Source organism: Mirounga angustirostris, unplaced genomic scaffold (genome assembly GCF_029215605.1).
Source record: "Mirounga angustirostris isolate CCGP_5_RB_7025 unplaced genomic scaffold, mMirAng1.0.hap1 SCAF_9, whole genome shotgun sequence".
NCBI lineage: Eukaryota > Metazoa > Chordata > Mammalia > Carnivora > Phocidae > Mirounga > Mirounga angustirostris.
This window is the reverse complement of record NW_026991717.1, coordinates 63,653,720-63,665,345: the sequence shown is the minus strand read 5'-3', so window position 1 is coordinate 63,665,345 and position 11,626 is coordinate 63,653,720. Positions and strand designations below refer to the sequence as shown.

General features: G+C 42.1%; 1 pseudogene; it reads left to right on the top strand.

Annotated features, from left to right (window-relative positions):
• The first annotated feature begins 7,421 nt into the window (after positions 1-7,421).
• On the top strand, positions 7,422-8,704 carry LOC123862116 (chromatin modification-related protein MEAF6-like; annotated as a pseudogene).
• Positions 8,705-11,626: the final 2,922 nt, after the last annotated feature.

The following is an 11,626-nucleotide window of genomic DNA, read 5'->3' as shown; positions in this document are numbered from 1 at the left end:
TTCATCCTGCTCTTCTCTCCATCTAAAAAGCCCTCCTTTCCTGTTTGCCCCCCACCTTCCCCACATACACACCCTCCAGCTCAGATGGACCCTCCCCCAGGCAGGGCAAGGTAATAGAAGCCAGAGTCCAGGGTGCAAGTTTGTGGACCAGGGCCCAGGGGTCTTCTGGAGCCGATCAGGGTGGTGCAGACCTGGGACTTCCTCTGAAATACGGCTCTCAACCAGGGTGCCCTTAGAACCAATTCGGAAGTTTTAAAAAACATATAGATAGCCAGAACCCACCCCAAACCTACTAAATCAGAATACCTTGCAGAAAGGGGCTGCCTGGGTGTCTGTATTTTTAAAAGGCTCCACGCTAGATTCTAATGTGTACCTCTGGCTAAAAACCACTGCTCCCAGATAAGGACTTTTCTATGTAAAAGAAATTGGATGCCATGGTATCCCTTCAAAGACTCTACAAGTAGAGCTGATGGAAAATAACACAAAAAGCAGGTATTGGACAACCTGAACATTTACAAATCAAAGGGGCCAAGTAATAAATAGTTTGGGATGTTCAAAGACCCAGGTAAGAAATCAGGGAAAGGTTTCATTATTTCTCAGGATTTATTGGCTAGCAGAGGGGTGGAAAGGAGTGGGAAATGAAAGTGCCTGGACATGTGTCCTGAAATTAACCAGCCCCTGTAGGTTTATAATGAGCAAAGTAAAAAGAGTAAAGTAAAAATATAATTTGTAAATTTATCTAGGACAGGAGAATTCTCAGGCAATAAGCAAAAAAAAAAAAGTTTGCTTAAGGACAAAAAAATGCAACAACATGACAGCTTATTTTTTTTGTTTTGGAAAGGGTAACTGTATGATAGGAGGAAAGAAACATAGCAGATGTTGCGTTCTTGGACTTGAGTTGCAGCATTTATTTAGCACAGCAACTCATGAAATTTTAATTGCCAAAATGGTTCAAGTGGGCAGAGGGAGCAAGTCACGTGGGTTGAATAGTAACAGAAGATTATGAAGGAAAGGTGGGTGACTGGGCAGCAGACTCTGGCAAGTCTCCAGAAAGAAGAGGTGATTAGTGGGGTGTCCTGGGATCTGTGCTTGCTCACTTTAGATTTAATTTTACATCCTAGTTAGCAATGTAGAAAAGAGAACAAAAGACCCCTGAAAGAAATCTGAAGAAGACTTGTAAATGAAGATGTTGGCAAACCCCAGGGAGAAGAGCAAATCGAGATGGATGAGCCCACAAGGTTTAACCTACGGACAAAACAGCAGAAAGCTGAGATTATTTATAAAAAGGCAAACTCGCTCATTGGAGGGACATTAATCGGAACCCCTTATACTGCAGAAACAAAAATGTCCAAAGCGACAGGCCAGGACCCAGGTGAGGGAGGGTCAGCCGGTACAGAAGCCAGCAAGCTGGCCCCAGCCCACCCCTCTGACCCACCCTGCAGATCAGCATCATCCGTAGCCAGAGCACGGACAAAGGCAAAGCATGCTGACTGCGTTGATTACCAGCCATACACGGCTTCTTTCTAGAAAAATAAAATGTGACAAGAAATATCTAATCACAAAATAATCCACTTCAAGATCTCTTTCCCAACTATTGCCATTCTTTGAACAGCATGTGCCAACGGCCAGACTCTATAGAAAGTTTTCATACTTCTACAGCAGCCTGAACTAAGAAGAAAAAAGGGAGTTTGGGTTGGCTGCTGGAGGGGAGAAAGAGATCTCAACAGCCAGCGTATGCTGAAAGCCTGCCTGGGGCATAGCCCTGTGTTAGTTATATAATTTGTAAATTTATATCCTATCCTTACACTTAGGAGCTGGAGAGCTTAAGCAGGTTGAGAGCAAATACACATAGGGCGAGTGCAATCAGCTGTGTTTGAATTTATCCACCAAGCTCCATGTCTGTGCTCTTTCCCTCTGCTGCCCAGTCACCCACTGCTGTCTTTAAGAGGGCTCCTCCCCCGTTTTATTCCTGGCCTCAATTCCACCGGTCTGCCTCTGCTTCTAGAACCTTCAGAGCGTGGGTGGACAATGCTAACACACCGACCCTTTCACTGATGCTCAGCCAATGAGCAAGCCTCTCCTTTATGTATCTGTTGATGGTTCCTGCCAATCTCATGGCCCCTCTGGCTCATTACCAAGCCAGGGAGGACAAAGATCCCCTTCTTCTGGGAGTGACTCTACTCCTTGGAAAGGTTTCATGTAGAATTCAGTGGTTTCTGACTTCTAGCGCGTCGACTTCTGGCCCAGTGGGTCAAGAATCAGGCAGAAGGAAATGAAAAGGAGTGATAATGGCAGTCAGTCACTTAAAAGGACATGAAGGGAAACGTAGGATCCTCTGAGATGGGCAGATGTCAGAGCAGTTAAGAGTGCAAACACTGGAGCTAGAGTGTCTGGGCGTGAATCCTGGCCCCAGCATTTTCTGTGTGAGTTTGAGTAATTATCTCTGCCTCAGTTTCCTCATCAGTAAAATGGGTTGTAGGGAGCATTCAGAGTGAAGCACTTAGAAATGCTCCATAGATGTTAGAAAAACAAAAGTGGAGCAGAGGTGAGGATTCCAGAAGTCTCAAAATACATTCTCAACATCCCTAGATGGAGAATGTTCATAGACTTATCTTCCTTGTTTACTTCTGCAGGGACTAGTCCATGTTCCTCCTCTTTTGTGTAGAGCAATAGACCTCTCAAGTTGTTCTTGCAACTATTTATCCCAAGTGACATGGAAAATAACAAGCAAACCAAGTGCGCCCTGAAGCTGGGTGGAGTTGTGGCTGGGGATGAAGGAGAAATTACCATGAAGCTGGATCCGCAAAAGTCCAATCAACATTTCCAGCACTAACAGATGCTTCTTGCTGACTTTAGATAAGTCTTTTCTATCTTGGATCACCTGAGCAAACTGAGAAGCGGTTGAGATTAAAAATTTCGATCTGAACACAGGGTACCTGAGCCCAAGCCATAAAACAGATGAACAAGTCCGACCCTCCTGCCAGTCCCTCTTCTTAGCACATCTCACCATCATTCAAAACCCCTCAACTGTGACAGCTATTGCTGTTTCTGCCCCTAAGGAGAGAGGACTGGACGAGGGCCCCGCTTTCTGAAAGGGTTTCCTAGCACACAGCCTCCAACAGGAGCAATAGAAAAGGCAGGGAACAGGGAAATGATAATATGCACTGTTTTACTGCAGCTACTGGCCCCAAAGGCAGCTTTGGAGGCCATCTTTGGATTTCTTGAGATTTTCCAGTATCTAGAACATAGTACGTTCTCAAAACAAATCTACAGAATGAAAAAAACTCGAAGAATGCATGCAAGGGGTGGCCGGGTCCCTGTAGGTCCTCTCCCAGAGGAAATAGGGAAAAAGCATTTTGCTAAACAGAGCACGCAATGGTAAGAGGCATCCCAGTTTGGGAGGGAGAGAACCAGACTTGGCGCCCAGCCTCTAGACTAGTGTGTAAAAGGATTTCCCAAAGCTCTAGTTAAAAATGCAAATCCTAGACTAGCTCCACTCCCCAGGAATGGAGATTCTGGGATGGGGCCCAGGAATTTGCTTTTTTCCTAACAAGTTCCACAGGTGATGTCAATGCAGGTGGTCTGTGGTTCACACTTGAAGGAACAACTGTTCTAAGTCCCACTTTACTGGTAGCCTTACCTTGAACTTCTAAGATAATCAGAGCGCTGGCCACATTTTCCCCAGTAGAACTCCTTAACCTCTCGTAAATGAATGGACGCCACAGCCTCCCAGACCTAAATGCAGATAGAAATCTTCGGGACGGGATGACATGTGAACCCACTCGTCAGCAAACAAGTCCCAGGTTGACCAGAAGAGGAGTTTCTGGTAGGGATGAGCGGTTAAGAGAAGGAGAGTGACATTATCCAAACCACAGTCCCTGCCCCAATAACATTCCTGTCACAGGATGTAAGAGCCTTCTGCATAAACTCATGCATCCCTGGGAGAGAAAATTCCTGGAAAACATAGAGGTTTTTAATTGCTTTGTTTTAGAAAGACGACAGGGTCAATCCCTCCATTATTATAAAATATGGGTAAATTGAGAGCTCAGTATCCTGCAGAACACCATAAAAGTTTAATTTTATGTTATTACTGGCTTGATTCTTAATGGCAGACTTTTTAAGAGGAACAGAGTAATAAGGGGCATTCCTCTGAGTACTCCAACGGAGAGAGTGGGACTTCAGAGCTGAGGGATGCTCCACTGGAAAACCCACTGGTCTTGGGAGGGTGTGTCCTTGCAGGCTCAAGTCTCAGACACACAAAACTCAAGAGCTCAGGAAGCAGCCCCTCCCTCACGGAGTTCAGTGTCTCCCCGGGTGCGTGTAAAATGGGTTCTAGGGAGAGAAACCAAACAGGACCGAGGACTAACTGGCAAGCTAAACTCCCCACCTTAATCCCCTGAAGTGAAATGCAATCTGCTCACTGATCCAGGCGAAGGGACCAGAAAGACAATGCTAGGCCCTCACCTGGAAACTGCTGGAATGCAGTCTGGCAGGATAGGGCTCTCCCCTCTGCAGCAACCTGATGCCCTACCCTCTTCCAGACCAAGACTCTTTTCTATCCCATTCTGTTAGATTTTGTTGAGTGCCTACCAGATACTCTGGGAAGTGCAGGGAACGGATCTCTCCAGCCCAGCCTGTGTATACCTGAGGCGTGGCCAGCATCCTACTTGAGATAAAAAGACACCCGTAAAGTCCCCTGTGGGATTTTTAAGGAGCAGTAAATGATCAGAAATTCGAATAGCAAGATCTGAAAGCACTAGCTACTGACAAAGGAATTGTATCCCAAAGTTTTGGGGGTTCTTTTAAATTATTTGTTTAGAGGTCCAACACATTTGTCCAAAGTTATCAATCTTCGTCAAGTATGCAGTCCACACCTAATGGATTCATAGTGCAAGTAAAATTATACATGCGCAAAGAAACAGGGAAAACATATCTGCTACCTGATTATAACTAACTTTATAACTAGAAATTATATTATAACTTTATAAAATAATTGTTAAAAACATTTAAAAGTTATCTTTAGTGACAACAGACTCAGGAAATAATACTTCAATAGAATTTGACGAAAAACAGGAGATTTTTATGGAAAAGTAAGAGGAAACCTGGACTCAGAAGGACTTCAGATTTTTATCTCATATTCTTAAAAAAAAAAAAGATACTTCCTCTTGATAAAAGAGTGCACATTGTAGAAATTTTGAAAATTTTGAAAAACACGTTAAAAATTAAAAGTAAAAAATGTAGGGGCGCCTGGGTGGCTCAGTCGTTAAGCGTTTGCCTTCAGCTCAGGTCATGATCCCAGGGTCCTGGGATCAAGTCCCATGTTGGGCTCCCTGCTCCTCCCTCTCCCACTCTCCCTGCTTGTGTTTCCTCTCTCAATGTCTCTGCCTCTCTGTCAAATAAATAAATAAAATCTTTAAAAAATATATAGATTATTCATGGCCAACAGGATGAAACTGCTGTGAACATTCCACTGTATTTCTGTCCAGGTTTTTTATTCTAAACATATATGCATGTATTTTTTTTAATTGGAAGATACAAACATTTTTATCATCTGCTTTTTCATTTTTTACTATAAAGCTGTCCATTTTATCGCAGTGTCATCAACACTGTATTTATTAGCTTTCTTCTTAATCCTTGCCAAATTGATAAACCAAAAATTGTCTCATCTTAATTTTTATTCATCTGATCACTAGTGAGATTGGCCTTTGCTTTCCTTTGATTTAACGGCCACTTGCATTTTTTCATATATAAATTATCTTTTGTGTCTTCTGCCTGCTTTCGTTTTTATTTTTTTAAAGATCTATTTATTTATTTTAGAAAGAGAAAGAGAGCACACATGTGAGCAGGGGGAGAGGCAAAGAAAGAGGGAGAGAATGTCAAGCAAACTCCCCACTGAACGCAGAGCCTGATGCGGAGCTCGATCCCATGACCCTGAGATCATGACCTGAGCCAAAATCAAGAGTCAAATGCTTAACAGACTGAGCCAACCAGGCACCCCTGCCTACTGTTCTGCTGGAGTATTTACAGGTTTCTTGGAGTTGGAAAGATTATGAAGATATATTAATATCTCCTTGATCATATATGTTACAAATATTTTCACTGTCATTTAATTTTTACTTGGTTCATGGTGTCATTTCATTTCACACTCAATCTTTAATTTGTGTGTCATCAAATCTATCTATATTTTCCTTTTCAGTTTTTCCCTGTTTTTAAGTATAGAAACCATTTCCGCACATGATCCAACATCCAAGGTTCATTTTCTTCAAGTTAGTATGATTCAGTTTTTATATTTTGGAAAAAAATAATGCACTTCCATGATTACAGGGCCAAATTTATAGATTTACGTATACAGGTTTTGCTTCTACCCCTACCTTCCTCACCCCACCCACCCCCATTCCCTGTAAGTATTCATTTTCATTAGTGTCTTGTTTACCTTTTCGGTGCTTCTTTTTGCAAACTTTAAAACAATTATCTATTTGATCCTTCTGGAATTCATACAGGGTGTTGAAAAGGACTGGGGTTTTTTTCCACTCAAGTTTCTAATTGGTTATTACTGAAATCAAAATGTCAGTTTCTGAACATTTATTTTGAATACATTTATCTTGTTGTATTTTTAATAATTTTTCAGTTTGTCATCTTGGGTTTTTAGATAGATGATCACATCACCTTTTTTTATTTATACTGATAATGTCATCCTCTACTTCCAAATAGTATATTCTTGTTCTAGTTCTTATTTTGTTATATCAAAATAAATCACCACTTTTATTTGTAATAAATTTATAATGATAACTTATAATACTACCTATGGGTTTTTTTTATTTTATTGTTATGTTAATCACCATACATTACATCATTAGTTTTTGATGTAGTGTTCCGTGATTCATTGTTTGCGTATAACACCCAGTGCTCCATTCAGTACGTGCCCTCTTTAATACCCATCACCGGGCTAACCCATCCTCCCACCCCCCTCCCCTCTAGAACCCTCAGTTTGTTTTTCAGAGTCCATCATCTCTCATGGTTCGTCTCCCCCTCCGATTTTCCCCCCTTCATTCTTCCCCTCCTGCTACCTTCTTTTTTTTTTTTTCTGAACATATATTGCATTATTTGTTTCAGAGGCACAGATCTGAGATTCAACAGTCTTGCACAATTCACAACGCTCACCATAGCACACACCGTCCCCAGTGTCATAAGTATCTTTTCCAGCTCTCAAAGAATGGCCAGTGCTACCTCTGGAGTTGCTATTGTCATTTCTATCAGTTAGGATGGGCTACATTAGGTTGCATTGTTGTGTTAGTAAACAACCATGAAATCTTAAAAGCTTAGAACCATGAGGTTTTTTTCTCACTCGGAGAAATCATCACCATGGATCATGGGAAGCTCAGTTCCATGCTAGCCAGACTCCAGGACCCATTCTGCCAGAGATGATACAATCGAATGTTGTCAGCTATTGTTCAGGCTGGGGAAAGGAAAGGTGGAAAATTACGCACTGGTTCCCACAGCCTTCTGTCTGGAAGGGACCCACGTCATTTCCAATCACATTTTATCGGCCAAATGAAGTCATATGCCTATGGCTGCCTTTAAAAGAACAAAGAGAGCCCAACCTGGCGATGCACAACAAGGCGGCGGCGCCGCAGATCCCGGACACCCGGCGGGAGCTGGCGGAAACACTGGCAAACTGGGAGAGACAGATCTATGCTTTCGAAGGAAGCTACCTGCAAGACACTCAGATGTATGGCAATATTATTCGTGGCTGGGATCGGTATCTGACCTACCAGAAAGACTCCAATAGCAAAAACGATCGAAGGAACCGGGAGTTTAAGGAAGCTGAGCGGCTCTTCGGTAAATCCTCAGTTACTTCAGCAGCTGCAGTAAGTGCATTGGCAGGAGTTCGGGGTCAGCTCATTGAAAAGAGGGAGCCAGGAAGTGGGACGGGAAGTGATACTTCTCCAGACTTCCACAATCAGGAGAATGAGCCCAGCCAGGAGGACCTGAGGACCTGGACGGATCTGTGCAGGGAGTGAAGCCTCAGAAGGCTGCTGCTTCTACTTCCTCAGGGGGTCATCACGGCAGCCATAAAAAACGAAAGAATAAAAACCGACACAGGATTGATCTGAAGTTAAACAAAAAACCACGAGCTATTAGAAGACTCATTAGTTCAGAAGCTTCCAGGCCGTAGAGCCCTGCTTCCCTGCTCCAACCTCACAAAGATACATATCGCTCACCTGAGTGCGCGGCCATCCACCTCTGCTTTCCCAGACCCAGTACCTGTGACTCTGAATAGTTTGTTCTGAAACGTGGTGACAAGTCATTTCTGTAAGACTACATTGGATCATTTACTGGGTGTCATTTTTAGTAACAGAACTGCAAGAAGACCAAGACATGGTTATAATTCCAGCAAGTTGCTAACTGTGCATTTCTCCCTTCTTGGAATGAATGTGTCCCCCCAAACTGGCTGGCACCAGCTTCATCTGTGATACCCATTGAGAAATGTTCTCTGGTTTTGTTTTATGCTGAAGGTAGAACATAGGTCACGTTTCAGAGGGAGGCTGTAAATATTGGGCATTTTCTTATTTTGTTTGTGTTTTATTATTTTTCTATTGTTTTTACCATCTTCTTTTCTTTGGGGACTTTTTGTAATGCCGTTGTACAGCTCATACCTTCCTGCCGACATATCTGATCATCTGCTTCATGCAATTGCCAATAATCTTCACTGAAAATAATCTGGTTTACCATAAAGAAAATGGGGAACTTGGCTCTGTGTTTTCGCAGGGGGAAGGTAAAGAGGGTTTATTTAATAATTACCTATCTTAAATCTTTCTGCGTTGGAGGCAGTTTTATGTTCAAGGAACAGGAAAGGCTGAAAAACCTAAGTTTAAATCAATCCTTTTAAAATAGATATTTTTATTCTTTTATATAAATAAAATTTTGCAGGTGTTGACTTCTCATGCTTTACTTTTAAACCTGAGATTGTTTTTTCACTTATTTTATTTATTCGTAGTATCATGCCTTATGGAAATTTCTTCCTTTTTCCATTTTTCTTTCTTTGCTGGTATCTGCCTGATTAAACATTGCTCTGAAAACCATTAAGGCATATGGAAAGGCTCAACATTGCACCCAAAGCTGGTAACGTTACGGAGTTCTGGAGCAGAGTGAGAGATAGGATCTGCGAGAACTAGCGATGCCCAGCAGACCCCCTTCCTCACAGGGCCGGCCGGGCTGGGGAACGTGCCGATTTGTTGAACTGTTACCTGCCTCGAGAGTGGTGCTCGACCTCGGCTGCTCATGGGAGTCACCTGGGAAGCTTAAGGACCTACTGATGCCTGGGTCCCAACCCCAGAGACTCCGGCTGGAGGACAGTCTAGTGACTGGGATTTCCGTCCAAAGAGTCCCTGGGATTCTGATAAGAAGCCAGGTTGAGAACCACTGCATGAGGAGTGTTTGACTGAAATCCTATGTTGCGAATCAGTCTAGGGGTTAAGATTTGGGGCCCCATCTTTCCTTTGATGCTGTCTAGTCATAGTCCTCGACTTAGGCCCATATCTTTGTTAGAGCAAATATGTTCCATTGTGATAATATTGGTAGAGCTGAATACGGATGGCATCTGTTAGCAAAACGAGTCTACCTTGTCAGATGTGCAAAAGCTTTCACTCTTGTTCTCAAATAAACTTTTTTTTTAAATAAATAAATAAAAGAACAAAGAAATTCTATCCTACAGTTTGCCTAGAAGAAAACAACTTGGAAATATGGATGGACAGGGCGCCTGGGTGGTTAAGCGTCTGCCTTCGGCTCAGGTCATGATCCCGGGGTCCTGGGATCGAGTCCCGCATCGGGCTCCCCACTCTGCGGGGAGCCTGCTTCTCCCTCTGCCTCTCTCTCTCTCTCTCTCATGAATAAATAAATAAAATCTTTAAAAAAAAAAAAAAGAAAGAAATATGGATGGACAGCACTAACTACTATGTCAATCTAAACACACACATCTATTTACACACCCACAAATGTACATGAATAGGTTCTTCACCGTTGATAGTTTTTAAGATATCTTGGGGTTTTGGCAGTGACAGAAGTGATCCGTGTTAATTGTACTAACTAGATGATTTTTTTTTTTTTTTAAAGAGAGACAGTGTGAGTGGGGAGGGGCAGAGGGAGAGGAGAGAGAATCTTAAGCAGGCTCCTTGCTCAGCGCAGAGCCCTACACGGGGCTTGATCTCATGACTCCAAGATCATGACCTGAGTCAAAATCAAGAGTCGGATGCTCAACCGAGCCACCCAGGCACCTCCTAACTAGATGATCTTTAATAACTCTCTAATCCAATAATCCTAACCTTCCAGTTCAAAGATTGAATTTTTTAAATTTATGAATTGTTAGGGCTTTGACTTACTTCTTTCCTTCTCCTTAGTCTAAATTAATTAAGGTTTACTGTGATTTGCTGGTGGCTGATTTCCAGATTTAGGTTCATAATCATGTACAGTGTAGTTAGTAATTTAATTATAAATGCAAGTAATCCCTAAGAGGCCACAGTTTACTTTCAAATCTTACTAATTTCAGGAAATTTGGGTAATTCATACTCTAGAAAAGTCCTTACCTTATAACACTGATCAATAAGGAGATGGCCACATATTCATAAATGTCAAGTAATTACTAAATAATTTGGCCTGCTAAATTGTGTCTAAAATCAAAGGTATCATCAAATCTTTCCTCATTTGAGGTTAATTGCATTTCTTATATAAGGCAACTGGTTACCATGAAGAAAGTGGAGTCATTCAATCCTCACCATCCCAAACCAAACAGGAATCTTCCATTTCCATGGCCTCCTTCACACCCGTGTGGTTGGCATGCCTAAGACTTGAAATCACATAGAAATTCTCTTCCGAATCCCCAAAACATGTCAGTGAACCAAGAGCCTGCAAATATACAGTTATGGTATTAAATCACTGATTAACGACACAGAAAAACTGAGTATTTTTATAGCATGTCCTCCTTAAGAGATTTATCTATTGACATTAAAATCCCTAGTGGGAGTTCTCGTTGGTATGGGCTGTGAGGATTCTGGCTGGAGTACTATGATAATGCACTTATTTACATGAGGAAGATTGGGAGAGAAATATGTGTTCCCCCACCCCCCAAAAAAACTTTGGAATCATGATACATATAATAACACATATAGTACACACACATATGTACATATACATTTTTTAAACATGATCCCGGAGGAGAATGTTCTTTCCCTTGCTGTTCTTCATACTGTCCTATCATAGGAGATCCTCCATGGGGATTTTGAAGTTTGTTTGGGGTGTGGTTAATGTTTTAGTCCATTAAAGTAAGGCACACACTGCTGAGGGAAAATCTAGCACCAAACTACCCTCAAATGGCCCGGCCCCTCCTCTGGTTTATATTAGCCTTAGCAATGAGTTAAGTTAGCATTGTTTAAAAATGGCTATTCTTTGTTCTCCCTTGGAGCGCATTTCTCACTTGCAACCCAACTCCTCTGTGGCAGCTCAGAATTTGACTAATTGAACAAGTGGCCCATTTTGGATGACAATTCTGAGTGCATGCTTCCAACTGTCATAGCGTGTCTTTTATTGTTTTTTTTTTTCCTTCATTGTGTTCTTTCATTGGTGTTTTTGA